The sequence below is a fragment of the Chionomys nivalis genome, chromosome 5 (genome assembly GCF_950005125.1).
Source record: "Chionomys nivalis chromosome 5, mChiNiv1.1, whole genome shotgun sequence".
NCBI classification, from domain to species: domain Eukaryota; kingdom Metazoa; phylum Chordata; class Mammalia; order Rodentia; family Cricetidae; genus Chionomys; species Chionomys nivalis.
In genome coordinates, this window is record NC_080090.1 from 86,027,332 (window position 1) to 86,041,348 (window position 14,017).

The window sequence follows — 14,017 nt, forward strand, 5'->3', positions numbered from 1 at the left end:
GCCTCTTCCCCCACTATCCCATCCATACTTGCATTCATCCCCACTCTACCCCATCTGGTCTCCTACTAGGCACAACTGACTTCTCATACCCCACCCACTTGGTCTTCTGCAGGATAACGTCCTTGGGTCTCAAGAGGTCCTTTCTCCCCCCCCCCCCCCCCCCGCTCCCCTAGTTTCAACCTCTTCCCCACTGGGTTTCACAAGGGCGCATAAGCAGTGCCTCTTCCAACTTAAAAAAAAAAAAAAAAAAAAAACCTACGGCCCAGACTCCCTTGGCTTTAGCTTCTCTCAGCTCTTTCTTCCATTCTCAGCCAAGCTTCAAGGAAGAGTGGACAACACCTAATGCTCCCTTCCCTGTCCTCTCACTGTCATGTGGGTCTGCTCCCACTAAAACCACTCCTGAAATACCGTGGTTGCCCAACTCAGAGGGATTCCCATGTGTCCAGATATCACTTGTCCTGGTCCACTCGGCTCTCTAGACCATCCCCTTCTTCCCCTGTCCTCTGCCTGGGACACTATTTCTATTTCTTTATTTACTTATCTATTATTATGTGTGTACGTGTGTGCATGCACATGAGCACGCATGCACATACAAACATGCCGCAGTGTGTGAGGGCCTGAGGGCAACTTTTAGGAGTTGGTTCTCCCCTCACCTTTGCGTGGGTTCTAAGCCTCAAACCTAGGCTACCAGGCTTGCACAGCAGGGACTTTAACAGCTGAGCCAGCTCATGGGACTCACAACTCACAATTTCCATATTCTCCACCTCCATCTTTGTCTTCCTCTCCCTTTACATAGCCTTCAACCATTGACGTTGACTCAAACCTCCAGGCCCAGCCTGCTGCTCGCTTCTCTTTCCTCTGCGCACAGTCTCATCTACTCCCGCTTCCTGTCTATCCCACCTCACACTGTGTATCCCTCCTTCATTTTAGGTGATCACCTGCACCTCAAAACCCAAACGGTCAAACCCAGACCACCATCTCCTCTCTTCCCTACGCCCTGCTCCCATTCCTAGCCCCCACCGAATGGCACTACCCACTCCTCCCGAGCTAGAAGCCCTCCAGCCGCCTGAAAGCCCTCCTTCTCTTCATCTAAAGTCCATCACCGAGGCCCTTAGGACTCTCCCCTTCACGTTCCAGAGCTAATCCTCCCCTCTAACTTAATTGTCTCTGTCCCAGTTTAAGCCGTTTCTCCCTTCTCCTGGCTAGTACAACAGACTCCTAACAGCCTGGTTCTGCCTTCTAAGATCAATCCCCCTTCGAGGTTTCCTCCAGAAGCCCGGGGGAAAGACTCACACTTTAGAAAGTGTGATCTGGTGTCTCCCTCCCTGCTTAGAACCCCTCAGTGGCTTTCTATCGGCCTCAGTTACAAGGCCTCTACTGTCCATCTCCCTGTCTCTAACCATGCATCCCTGTACATTTACCATCTCTTGACTTGTGGGCACATGCTTCTGGGCATGGCTTTTCCCAGTCCAGCTCCCTTGAGTGATTCTAATTTACCCTCTGTGACTTTGCTCTGAGATTCCGTTCTGTAAAAGTTCTCTTTAGTCTGGGCGGTGGAAGCACGGGTCTTTAATCCCAGCACATCAGGAGGCAGAGGCAGGCGGATCTCTGTGAGTTTGAGGCCAGCCTGGTCTACAAGAGCTAGTTCCAGGACAGGCTCCAAAGCTACAGAGAAACCCTGTCTCGAAAAACAAACAAAACAAAACAAAATTGTATTCAGGGGCTGGAGAGATGGTTCAGTGGTGAGAATCACTGGCTGCTCTTCCAGAGGACTGGGGTTCAATTTCCAGCACCCACCCACAAGGCAGCTCATAACTGTCTGCAATTCCAGAATTCTAGTTCCAAGAGGATCTAACACCCTCTTCTGGCCTCCATAGGCAACAGGCACATGGTGTACTCGCATACACATGCAGATAAAACACTGATAAATGCAAAAAATTTAAATTAAAAGATTCTATTCAGAATTACACTTAACTAGAAAAACTAAGTTTTAAAACTTGTAGGCTGGGCAATGGTGGCGCACGCCTTTAATCCCAGCACTCGGGAGGCAGAGGCAGGCGGATCTCTGTGCTTTCGAGACCAGCCTGGTCTACAGAGCTAGTTCCAGGACAGCCAGGGCTATACACAGAGAAACTCTTTCTCAAAAAACAAATTAAAACAAAAACAAACAAACAAACAAAAAATTGTGCCGGGCACTAGTACACATCTGTGATCCTAGGACTCAAGAAGTGGAGGCAGGAGGATCAGGCATTCAAAACCAGCCTCAGTTACATTTGAAGCCAGCCTGAACCTACATGAGACCCTGTCTCAAAACAAACTAAATAATCAAGAAAAGATTGTAAAAATCACACGTTACTCCCTCCCTCTACCATACTTCCATAGAGAGTGGCTGTGAGCTAGAGTGTAAGGACGGAACTTTCTAGCAGCAAGGATTCTGTAGACGTAGGGATGGGTAATCAGAACACAGATGCTGTCCTTTCCCAGGGTCTTTCCAATACAGATGGGGCTAGACGGACAACAACGCTATACAAACCACCTTCTATTTCTGAGATTCTTAGAGTCAGACGTGACTCCTGGTTCCCTAGAGTGAGATTTTCTAAAAATTCCAAGGTCATAGGAAAAGCCAAGAAGTAGCCCAAGCTGATCCCACTCCTCAGGCCCTTCCCATTCTGAATTCAGAAGAGGAGTTACCTGTCTCTAACCCGCCCTGGCTGTAGGCAAGGGTGCCACGAGGCTGTCAAAATGGAAGAAAGGAGACAGGACAGACAGCATCCCTGCCTCCTCCAAGGTGAAGTGAGGCTCAGAGAGCACGGGAAAGGTCACAGAAAGCAGCAAGCAGTCAGGAGACAGTGTGAACTAAGAACACAGAATTACATTTTCCAGGTGTGAGGACCAACTATTCAAGAAACGAGGGTCTTATATTTCCTGTTCCTTCCTTCCCCAGTGGAATTTCTTCTCTCCTAGCCTTTGTTGGACAGAAGCATTGGAAATTGCTCTGGTCCATTGGTTCTAAAGAGTACTAGGAATTCTTTAAAAAAGCAAACAGGCTGGGCAATGGTGGCGCAAAGCTCCAAAGCCACAGAGAAACCCTGTCTCGAAAAACAAATAAACAAACAAAACAAATAAATAAATAAATGAATGAATGAATAAATGAATAAATAAATAAATAAAAAAGCAAACAGGAGGCTGGAGAGATGGCTCAGTGGTTAAAGAGTACTGGTTGCTCTTCCAGAGAACCTGGGTTCAATTCCCAGCACCCACATGGCAGCTCACAACTGTCTGTAAGTCCTGGTCCAGGAGATAGAATGCCCTCACACACAGACCTGCAGGCAAAACATCAATGTACATAAAATAAAAATAAATAGCCTAGGGTGTGTAGCCGAATGGTAGAGAACTTGCACAGTCCCTAAGAGGCCTTGTGTTTGATCCCCGGCACTGGAACGGAAGAGGGAAGGAGCAAATTGCCATGAGGTCTCAAGAAAGAGGGAGACTATTGACAGCCAGTTTCCTCTCCCCACCTGCACCCAATTTGTGTTCTTTTTTTCAGCTTAAGCATCTGAAAGTAATGCTATCACTACCTCAGCTTGGCTCTCCTAAGTACCAGGGCAATTTATGTAAACAGAATGCTCTTAGCACACCCACATAATGTCACACTCACAGGACAACATAGCCTCTTCCGTAGTCCAATAGTCCACATCTGAATGCTTGTAGTTGCCATCTGGAAAGTGTTTCAAACACATAAACCCCTGGCCCCTCCCCTGAAGGTCCTGATTCAGTAGGGTGAGTCCCTGAGCTTCTTGTATTTCACTTGTCTCTCAAGTGACCTGAAGTATATAGCTGGGTTCACACCACAGTTGAGGGGTTCTCTAGGCGGCAAGAACTGGGTAAAAAGACATCTCCACCCCAAGCATAAGGCAGTAGTCATTCGGAGGGTGAAGAAAGAGAACAAGCTCGCGGTCAGGTAGATTGGTGCCAGGGTCCAAGCAGAACCAGGCAACACAGTCTATACGGGAGGCAGGCAGGGAGGCAATGCAGCCAGGGCGAAACCACACAATGGTTCTAAGGCAGAGAGCAGGGAGAAAGCAGGCCCTCCCACCTGCAAGCCTGTGCCAGAGAGGGATCCAGCTCTCCCCCCAGGAAGCTCAGAAAGGTTCAATCTCTGCTTCTGTATTTAAGCCCCGTGCTGGCTTAGTGTTCAATGCATGCTTTAGTCATCTGAGAAAAGGGACACTCAATGGAGAAACTTCATTCATAAAATCAGGCTGTAGGCAAGCCTGTAGGGCATTTTCTTAATTAGTGATTAATAAAAGAGAACCCAGCCCATTGTGGAGGGTGCTATCCCAGGGTTGGCAGCCCTGGGTTCCATAGGAAAGCAAGCTGAGCAAACCCTGGAGCGCAAGTCAGTAGGCAACTCTCCTCCACGTCCTCTTCATCAGCTCCTGCCTCCAGGTTCCTGCCTGGTTTTAGTTCCTGTCCTGACTTATCTCAGTGATGAACTGTTACCTGGAAGTATAAGCAGAATGAACCCCTTCCTCCCAGAGTTGCTTTTGGTCGTAATGTTCTATCATAGCAATAGTGACCCAAACAAAGAAGAGCATGCACTGCGTTACACACAGCAAGGTCGTCCTCTTAGCTGGCCTGTATTCTCCTTGTTAACAAATTAAAGCAACCTCATTTGGTTTCTTGTTTCTATGGTTCCTGCTTTCTGCTCTCTCTCTTCCCTCACCAAGGTCCCCAGATCAGCTAGTATCCTTCAGTCCAGGTCAGATTCTCTCTGAAGCCTGCAGGATTCTTCCCATTCCTCTGCCTCCAGAGAAGGGTGGTGGGACAGGAGGAGGGAGGAGGGAAGTTCCCAGGAGGACTACCTCTTACCAAACATGGCCTCCCACAGAGGGAACTCTTGGGCCCCATTCCAAGCAACTCCTACACTGCACAATCCCTAATCCCCCAAACCATCACCACAATTCCACACACAGACAGTGAGGAGGAGCCCTGGTCTCACTGACAGCACTCCAGGGTCTATGCTCTAGAGGTAGACAGAGAAAGATGGGTACTGAGGACAGCCGGCACAGGAGCTCTCTCTGTTTCGCCTCACTATCCACCATCTTCCTCCTCGGCTTAGCTTCAACATGCTGTCTGCTTCCAGCAAACTGAGGCTTCCCACCAAAAACATAGACAGTCACCCATGTCACTCCCAGCCTAGGTTCAGTTTTCCCAGTTCATATGCTAGGGAATCCCGTTCTCTGGAATTCTTTAACGGGTGGGAAAACTTCCCCAGAAAAAGCCAGCACACGAAACAGAGGCCACCAACAGGTTACAGCTGCTCCCTCTCCAGTCAGGGCAGAGGACAGAGGAGACACCCTGCTTGGGCTGGAGGTTTCCCCAGAGGGAAGAACAAGAGACAGAGTGCTAGCCATCTTACTATGCTGATGGTAGCTTCTGAGCCCCCCATGCTGGCTATGCTAACCCATTAGAGACTGCCCAGAACAAGGAGACAGTGTTGAAGGTAGGTCAAATCAGGTCCATCCCCAGGTAAGAGGAGGGGAATGTATTTGGGGGGCACTTGCAGAGACATGGGACTAGCCAGAGGACAGAGAACAATGCCTGGGGGACCTTCTTGAAAGGTGGACATCTTTGCTGGGTCTAACACTAGGGAAAACGTCTCATGCATCAAGTTATAACAATTCTTTGACTGTTTTCTGGTAACAACTTCCTTAGGCAGTCTTCTCCCTTCTTGGTAGAGGCAGAAGGATCTTTGTGAATTTGATGCCTGTTGGTCTACAAAGTGAGTTCCAGGACAGCCAGGACTGTGAGGCCCTTCTTCCGCAAGTCCAGGGCTCTAGGACCAGAAGCCCTGCAGGGGGAGCCCCAGAATGACCAGGCCTTATACAGCAGAGAAAGCCAGTAGGCATGCCCCTGTGGTAGTCCTATCAGCCTATAAGTTTGAGTGTGGGAACCAGTGGGCAGTGACAGGCTGTGTGGGTGGTGGGCTGTCAGCAGCTGTCTGTCACTTGCTTGGCCCTGAAAAGAACTTAAGCAGAAAAGGGCTGCAGGCCAAACCACCATTCCCAAGGATCAGAAAAGGAGCTGACTAGCCCCGACGCCATGCCAGAAGCTAGCTCCTTTCACTGGGCTGGGTAGCTCCATCCCATGTCTCCGGGCCCTGCTCACTGTCTTCCCTCTCCAAGCACACCATTCCCAAACTGGCTCAGGCTCCTCCCATCATGACGATCCCTGACAGTCATTCCCAGGCAACCAAAGCTGTAGGGATCACATAAACAGGGCATGTTCCCCAAAACGCCTTTATCCCAACCCCCATACCTTTCCCATCCCCCACACACTCTTTGTGTCTCCTCCTACTCCACACTTACCCCACATTCTCCCCTCTTCACGCTCCTATCCTTCACTGTCTCACAATCCCTACACCCCCACGCCTCTCAATCACTGGAGCTCCCCACACCCCCACTTCCTGGATCTACACACCCTCCACCAACCCCAGCCCCCAATCAGTTTCCTGGAGAGAGAGAGAGATGGCCTAGACTCTGAGGTCATATTCCTAGTGCCACTGGCAAGACATCGTCCGAGAAAAGTAGGTTATCCCTGAAGAAAAAGACAAACAGCCACCCTAGATTTAGAGGCAGTCTGGCCCTTCCCATGAAGTGTCTAAGTTTCTCTGCACCCCAGGAAAGCGCAGGCCCCGGAGAGCCTGTCCGCAGAGGTCTCCAGGGCCTCTTGCAAGTGCCAGGAATGTCTAGTTATTTCCTGATTCAGGAAGGCACAAGGAAACCATAGCATTAACACAGACAAGGAGAAGAACACAGACAGGAGAAAAGAAAGGGAACCAGCTTGCATCTTTCACTCAGGAAAAAAGTCCCCATTAAAATAGAATGCCACAAGGCATTAGATACTAATTTACACAGGGCTGTTGGCGGCCAAGGTGTCAGTCCCTCCAGGACAATTTGCATTTAAAAAGCAGAGCGAAGAGAGTCCCAGGCCCTAGAAACCTTGGTGGGAGGGATGATCCTCCTTCAGAGACAGGTGGTTAGCTTTTGGTCTCCCTCCAATCCCCACTCTGGAGCCCACAATCCCTTGCTTCTCTCTAGAATGATCTCCCAGGACTGCTCATGCTGCAGCCAGTCTCTTGAAGTCACTGATCCCTCCAACTCTAGTCTTCATTATTCTTAGTCCAGCCTGATCCCGGTGGCCACCACACCTTCCCCAGTGGCTGCAGCTTCCCAGCTGAAGGCCTCCCCTCTCCTCGGTGCCAGCACAGTGGATAGCCTACTCTTGCTCGAAGTCAGTCAAGGTCCCAAACTAGAGTGTTGACCAAGAACTCAACTGTATCCATTCTGATAGAGAAAAAAGCCCCCATTTGGGGTGTATAGCCCTAAGAGAATCTAAGAGATTATGTATATCTTCAGTATCCCAGAACTCTGAGCCACAGGAAGGGAATGCTAACAGGAGGTACTAGGATTGGGGAGCAGGCAAGATTGTGACAGTACCAGACCTCAAGGGGGTCCTGCCAGGCTTCCCCAGGACATGGCTAACCTTGGACATGTGGCGGTGATAGGTCTGTTTGTAGCAAACCTTTCATCTGTAGTTACAGAGGGGTAGGGCCTGCCGAAGCCCTGTTTCCCACCCACACCTACATCAGGCCCCTGAGACTACCTACTACTGTCCCCCTACATGCGCGTGCGTGTGTGTGCAAACACACACACACACATGCATACACACACATACACACACATGCATATACACACACATACACACATGCACACACACACATACGCTTTCTCCTTCTCTTTCCCTTCCCACCTACCATTCAAAATTCTTTGACACTCCCCCCATTCCAATCTTCTTGTTCTCTGCCTCCTTACGCTCTGTATGTGTGCCATGCACACTTGCTCAGTGTGCACCTTGACGACTACTGAACAGGACCCACACCTCTGCCTGGAGTTTAAGAGACCGCTTCAAGTCTCTGCAGTAAGGTCATAAAGAGTTTCACAGAAGAACGTGATGGGCAGCGTGGGAGGGGGGTGTCAGGCAGTTTGGTTCTATTTCACGTGTACGTGGCTTAACACCTTCCTGCTGGCTACTGTCCCCCAATTTGCATAAGAAAGTTCCAAGGGAGAAAGAGCCTAATTGTACTCTCAGTAAAAAGGGGGTCCACCTGGCTCGGTATGCTCTGGCACACTCACCAGCTCCTTCTTCATGGACCCTCATCAGGATCTCCCAAGAGAAGCAGCAGGCACAGGGCTTTCTCAGCGGGGGACCAGCTGACATGGCTTGCAGTTTGGATGAGTGTACCCAGGGTGTGACTGAAGGCCACACCGGAGCAAGGAAATCCACAGGAGTCAGGGAAATACCTCCCAACACATAAATGCCAGTGTGCTTTGTCAGCAGTCGAGGGAGGAGCACAGAGGCGCTGGAAGGAAGGAGGAAACTGGTCTTTTATTCCTCTGGTATTCGGTGCTGGGTATTGTCTTATTGATCCGTACAACAGTCCTTAAACGTGGATATTATTATACTCATTTTACGGGTGAGGAAACTATAAAACAGCAAAGGGATTAAACACTCTGCCCAAGCTCACACGACCGGGAAGTGATAGGATCAAGAGTTAAAGTGAAACTCGTGTGAACCCAAAATTCACCATCCTCCCTGCTTCTCCAACCAACTGGGGAAACACAGGCTCACATGGAAACACAGGCTCATTACATCGGCCCAATTGTTCACGCTAATGTTGGCAGTCATTCTGGAACAAGCCCCCACGCACTCTCTTCCACCACCAGCAGGCCTTCATCTGGTCAGGCCATTCAGAAAAGGAGTAGCCCAGGGATGCTGACACACCTGCAAATCTCAGCACCGGAGGGGGAGGGGTAGGAGGAGCAGGAGTATGAGGCCAGCCTGTACCTCTCTCTCAAAACCCAAAACAAGGGCTGGAGAGGTGGCGGTTAAAAGCACTGGCTGCTCTCCAGAGGACCAGGGTTCAATTCCCAGCACATGATGGCTCGCGATCATCTACAGCTCTAGCTCCAGGAGATCTGCCACCACAGGCATGTCGTACATGTACCTCTATGCAGCCATACACACAAGCAAACAAGCGAATGAATAAATAAAACACGGGTCAGCACAGCTGACTCGGGCATGTTTCCTAACATTACTAACTAATCTTGCTAGGTCTGGTCTTTTTCTGTAAAAAGAAAGTTTCAGTACTAACCACCTCACCCATTTCCTCTGAGGCTGCGGAACACAGAGAGGATGCTGAGAACACTACAGGGAGCAGATACTGAGATGATGCCAAGAACACCACGGATGGGGATGGAAAGGCTTCAGGTATCATCATTTATCATGTGCTTCCACTTTTCCGTGGATCTGAACTTTCACCCAAGGGCATTCTTTTTTCCCTTCTTTAAGTACAGCTGAGAAAAATCCCCGGACCAGCGTGGTGACACAGGCCTTTAATCCCAGCACTACGGAGGCAGAGGCCAGGCTAGCTTACACAGGGAGTGTGAGGTTAATCTGGGCTATAGAGTGAACCCCTGTCTCAAATAAATAAAAACAAACTAAAAAGTAGTCTGTGGGGGCAGCAGTGCTTGGTGTCTGGAATGTGTTGGGAAGGCCCAGGAAAGGGAGAAAAGCAATGTTTAGAAGGTCTGTTGAGGAGAGGCAGTGCCGCAGGTACAGTGAGGGGCTGTGTTTCCAAGGAGGCTCGTGATCTTTGACTTCTCTCTGAAAGGAGATACTACGAGGCTTCCTCTAGAGAGTTTTCAGGAAGAAGGAATAGCAGCTAGAGTTCCTAGTCTGCTTAACCAGGGTGAGGAAATTCCATTCCCTCTGTTCTGAGGGGAATTTCCCATCAAGGCAGCCAGTGACAGGGTTGGCTAGCTGAAAGAGCAGAAGAGCAGGTTCTGTCCTGAGCCCTGGAGCCAGCATCAAGTTCCAGTGTAGCCAGCAAAGCTGTGACCTTGAAGTCACCTTTCAAGGAGGTTATCTTCGAGGTCCTTCTCAGTTCTAACACTTTCTATGATCAGAAAAAATAAGCATCATCTGTCACTTACAAAACCAGACACCAGGGGGGCTGGGGAGACAGCTCGATGGGGGGTTGGGGAGTGGGGGTGAGCGCTTGCTGGGCTGGCCTGGGAGCTGAGCTGAGACCGCTGGTGAAAGCTGCCGCACTAGTGCTGGGCAATGGGAAGCAGAAAGAGGAGGAGCCCCAGGAGGAGCTAGCTAGCTCGTGGCTTAGTCATGGGCAAAGAGATCCAGACTTCAACAAGGTGAAAGGCGGGACTGATATCTGAAGGTTGTCCTCTGACCTCCACACGCACGCTATGGTATGTGTACAACCACACAGATGCAGACAGACAGAACGGACACACATACACGGGGACACGACACACACACAGAAATACCAAGTAAATCCAATTCAAATACACTCAAACAAGAAAGTGGTCCTAATTTTCCCAGAGCCTCCTAAGCCCAGATGTACTACCAGAGATGCCCAGAAGAAGACAAAATAACTCGATCTGGTTATCCTGACAGGGGAAGCGAGTGAGGTGGGAGCCTAAGGAATTTTCACGTTCATGCTTCCACTCCTAACAACAGGGAACTGAAGATTCAGCAGAGCTGGGGCTGGGTGTGGGGAGCATCTTCCTGGGCCCCTGTCCTTAAGAAGCTTTTTAATCTAAGGTGGCTCCAGTCTGGTGCCATCTTTTGGGCAATTCAGGGAATCTATAACAAATATATTCTGCATCTCAGCTGCCGGCCTGTTCTGTCTCTTGTGGTGACACTGAGCCATGAGCATGGGATATGCAAAGTAGCTTTCCTGTTTCAAGTCCCACCTCTGTCATGTCCTGGCTGGCTGACACCAGTGTTAGCTATTATGGCTTTTTTGTTCTTGTTTTTTTGCCAGGTCAGCATTGGCCTGTCTGCAGACAGTAAGCAGCCTTTGGAAAGTCTTTCTCCCAATTCCCTACAAATACTAAGCAGCCTTTCCCTCCCAGTTCCCATCTGTCAGCTCTATTTAAAGAGGAACACACAAGGAATAGTATTTATATTATCGTGCCATGCTTCCCTTTCTCAAAAGAGAAAGGTTCTGGAATGTTCCCTACTCCACATTCCCCTCAGTTTACTCCATCAACACCCCTGGCTGTTCTTCCTCTCGTAGGACAAATGCTACAGCCACCGTGGGGGGGGGAGTGTCCTTTGCAGCTTGCAGACTGCTCTTGCACATGTCATTTCATTTGGGGAGGCACCACATTTAAAACAACCCCATGAGCCACAGATACTTTCCCTCCCGTTTTACAAATATGGAAATAAAATCAACTTCACGAATTGTCCATGTTCACATCTAGAAAGTAAGTCTCACCAGGCCTCACTCAAAGTTGGGCCTCATGACACTTTCTCTACCATCCCTCATGGTGTGGACCAAGGGCACGTCCTGGAGGTACGAGGAACTTGAAGTCTGTGATCAGTTACAACACACAAAGAAACAGACACGCCTCCCTTTTTCTCTCCCATGGCCCCAGCAGTCACACAGCACCTGTAAAATGCAGGGGCAAGGCACCACAAGGGACCTAAAGGCCCACAAGGGTGTGGAGTTTTTGTTGGAACACAATTAGGTCTCGGGGGCAAAAAAAGCAGACATTCTAGACCACCAGGCAAATCCAAAGGAGCACCCCAGAAAAATACCCAGGGCCCCCAAAACTAATTGACCATCCCTTACCCAGTGCTCCAGTGGAAAGGAAAATGGATAGGCTGCCTTCTGGCCAGGTCTGGGATCTCCATCAGATTCAGACATACACACCCATACACTCAGTAGTAAGCCCTGAACTGCAGAAGCCAAACCCTGGGCTGACCCAGAAGCCAAAGGAGAGAAGCAGCCACAGCCTGGGTCCAGGGCTCTCTCTCAAAGCCACTGTCTGCTCAGATGCTGGCTGTCAGGCGTAGCTATAAAATGTGCCTCAACTTAATTTTTCCGTGAACGCAGCCCCACATGGAACTGCCAGACTCCGGAGGAGCAGCAGTTCCTCATGCTCACAGACAGGGTTCTAGGAGCTACAGCTGGAGAGGGGGGAATATTTGTGGGCCTGGGCTGCCATTCCTGGACCATTTCTCTTCTGAATATCTTTCCAAGGCCTCAGGGAAGCAAACAGAGTAAGTTTTCATTCAGGACTGCTTCGGGACTGGAATTCAGTGCAAATTGCTTACATCTGCTTGGTCATTCCCAGACAAGCAGGTAGTTTAGAGAAAGAAGGGGCGGTATTAGCCCACTTCTGGTAGCCCAGGTAGCCTGCTAAAGAATCTCAGGCCTGCTAGAGCTCAGCAGTCCAGACTGCTGAACTCTCTGACCAAGTTGAATAAAAATACCAGGGCAGTCAGAGACAATAGGACTTCCACTCTAAGCATGACTGGTGGGCTGGGACAGGGAAACCACGAAGATCCCAAAAAGGGAGGTGAGATTTAGATCCAGGTTACCCAGAAGGAGCAAGAGCAACGGCAGACTCCACGCACACTTCAACCTCAGTCAACAAGGGTGTATGCACTAACCTCATGCATTTGGTAACCTCTTTCCACATCCCAGAAGCCTGCCAAGTCCCTGGACTCCCCACCCCACCCCAGCTTGGCAGCCTTGCCGGGGATTCCAGCTTCTATCACACCAGGAACACCAAAGCTGCTGCTGTATGGAAATGAAAAAAACGAGGGACAAGTACAGCCCAGAAGAGGAGCTCCTTCCCGGAGGGGCCGGGGACTCGGGCCTGAGGGTCCGAGGCTCTCCTGCAAGCTTTCAGTCTTTGGCTGCTGCAGTATCCTTATAAGGCCAATCCTACCCTCCTCCTGGCCGAAAAATGTATACAGTCCCGAGGGTGGACGCTGACTTCTCACCCGCTGCACAGGAAGCACCACTCCCATCACCCCCACTCCAGGACAGGTTTGCTCTTAAACAAACTAATAAACATATCGACTCCAAAGCGGTCCCCTGGCTCAGCTCGCCCTGCAGCTGCACCCGGGAAGTGTGTTCCGGAGGAGGCAGCGGGTCACCGCCCGCGAGGCCGCGAGTCGCTAGCGCGCCGTGGGGTGGGGGCGAGCAACCTGCCGGGCGCCTGGGACCCGACTGGGCTCTCGGCGCTGCCATTGTTGCCCCTGGCGCTAGTGCTTTGGGGCGGGAGCCCTGCTCTCGTCGCCCCGGCTAGCTGGGCGCTCTGCAGCCCCCGGGCGGTGCTCACCTCCGAGTACTCGTCCTACCTGCGCTGGCCGCGGGTTCCGCCGCGACACCCTGACTGTCGTGGCTGGGCGACGTGGGCTCCCACGCCCCGGCTCGCTCTGAGGCTCCAGGAGGCTCTGGTCCCCGCGTGATGTGCAGTACCGCCCGCTCCCCTCGCCCGCCCCGCGCCGACTCTGGGGTCCCTGCTGCAGGGGACGCACGGGCAATCCACGGGTGTGGGGGGTCGGTCCGGGGCCCGGTGCTGTCTGCGGGGAGCGTGCACGAGCTCGCAGTCAGTCAGGCGGCCCCGGGTGAGACAATAGCGCGAGCGGCGGGTGAGCGGGGAGAAGCCATCTCCCGGACAGCCGGCGCACTGCACGGTGTGCGAGGCTCGCCCGCTCCTGCCTGCACAGCGGCCCAGGCCGCCGGCAGCAGCCGCAGCGCCGAATCGCCGAGACGCCGGAGCCGAGAGGGCGGGGCGGCGGGAACCTGTCCCCCACCCTCCCTCTCTTCCTCCCGCCTCCCGCCTCCGCACCGTGCTCGGCGTCCTGAGCGGACCCCGGGGCCAGCAGTCCCACTCCCCGATAGCAGATGGTCGTTGCTTTCCAGGCTGGAACCCTTTGCTCTGAGGTCAGGTGAAAACAAGCGAGATCACCCTATTGGAAGGGACGCGGGGTGGGCGTTCAGTTGCCGGTTTGAGGAATTTCTCTCATAATTATGCATGCTAGGGATGCCCGAAAGAACTACCACCTTGATGGAGGAGGAGCAGGTGCAGATGTTGGCACTTTTCTCTCCCGGTTACCCGAGGGCGGTCTT

The 14,017-nt window shown here is 51.5% G+C and overlaps 1 protein-coding gene across 2 annotated transcripts in view; it reads right to left on the reverse strand.

The window, feature by feature from the left end:
* Window positions 1-13,615, reverse strand: part of Pik3c2b (phosphatidylinositol-4-phosphate 3-kinase catalytic subunit type 2 beta) — a 63,901-nt gene extending 50,286 nt beyond the window's left edge. For both annotated transcript variants that reach the window (XM_057769509.1, XM_057769508.1), the window contains exon 1: window positions 13,243-13,615. The gene's annotated coding sequence lies outside the window, so the exon portion shown is untranslated. The remainder of the gene's footprint in view (window positions 1-13,242) is intronic.
* Window positions 13,616-14,017: the final 402 nt, after the last annotated feature.